Genomic DNA, 1,363 nt, shown 5'->3' on the forward strand with positions numbered 1-1,363 from the left:
TAAATTGCATTCCCACCAGCAATGTAGAAGTGTTCCCTTTTCTCCACATCCACGCCAGCAACTTATAAGTTCTACTTTCAATCATGGCTTATAATGTTATGACTTCTAAAGTAGCTTTTGCTGAACAGCAGTTTCTCATTTTATGATGTTTATTACGGGCAGTCCTCAGGTTATGAATGAGATAGGTTCTGTACATTTGCCTATTACCTGTAGTAGCGTCTGTTTGTGAATGTGAGTTGTATATCAGTCAGATGTTTGTAACTTGGAAACTTACCGTGATAGCCTCCATTTGTCAGTGCAAGTTGTATGTTAAGTTGGATGTTTGGGAACTGCCTGGGTATCACTTCTTCTTCTTTTTTTTAATGATAATTGCTTTTCAGATATAATTAAAAGAGTTATTTCTTGCCCTGTGATTAGAAAAACTTACGCCTAGGTTATTTCAAAATATTAAATAATTTTATCTTCCACAAGCAAGATTTTTATTTACCTAATTAACTCTTCTTTTTGTTGTCCTAGCACGGTTCATTGCATAGTTCTTCCTTTGTCCCTCTTTCATTCTGAGATATAAGTTAATTTCAATACATGCAATATTTGGTTTCTATTTTCTTCATTTGGTTAAAATTATTTATTCTTTGTCCAAATGTATATACATTCACATAGGATTTATACAAATTTGTATATCGTGTATTTCAAAGTTATCATAACTACCCTCCATATTGACACACTGTTTCATAACTATGATATTTGAGAATATATACATTTTTGTTTTCCATTAGTCCATTGTTAGCTAAATTTTTCTCAGTATGTTTGATACTAAAGAGAATGCTATGATCATTATTCCATATATACCTTTTTTTCTGCTAAATAATGTCTTTAGGGCATAATCTTCGTAGTTGAAGTATTGAATAGGAATAAGGATATTTTATGGTTTTAAATATCATACATTAAAAATGACCATACTTTATTCCAAAATGATAATTTCACTTTAACATTGTAATTTCCTGACTCCAGGATATTACTAAATGAAATGATATGTTAGCTTAGTTTTAATTTAAATTTCTTTGATTGCTCCTGGGGCTAAACAAATTTCCTTGAGTCTGTTTAGAATTCATGCATCTTCATGAGAGGACCTCCTGTACTTTCCCTTTCTATTAAGGTCTTGGTGTTTATGTGCAGATTTGAACAATCTCCCTATAGGTTACAGATTTATACAAGATAATATACAATTTCATTTTTTAAGCACTAATATTTATTTTAAGACCCTGCCGAGCCTGTATCTTTCATTTGATCATAAGGGACAAATCACCCAAGATTAATCTTGAGTTTGGAATACAGGCGATGGAGCTGTTTTCTAGCTGCATTT

This window comes from Otolemur garnettii, unplaced genomic scaffold (genome assembly GCF_000181295.1).
Source record: "Otolemur garnettii isolate 467f Iridium unplaced genomic scaffold, OtoGar3 scaffold00006, whole genome shotgun sequence".
NCBI classification, from domain to species: domain Eukaryota; kingdom Metazoa; phylum Chordata; class Mammalia; order Primates; family Galagidae; genus Otolemur; species Otolemur garnettii.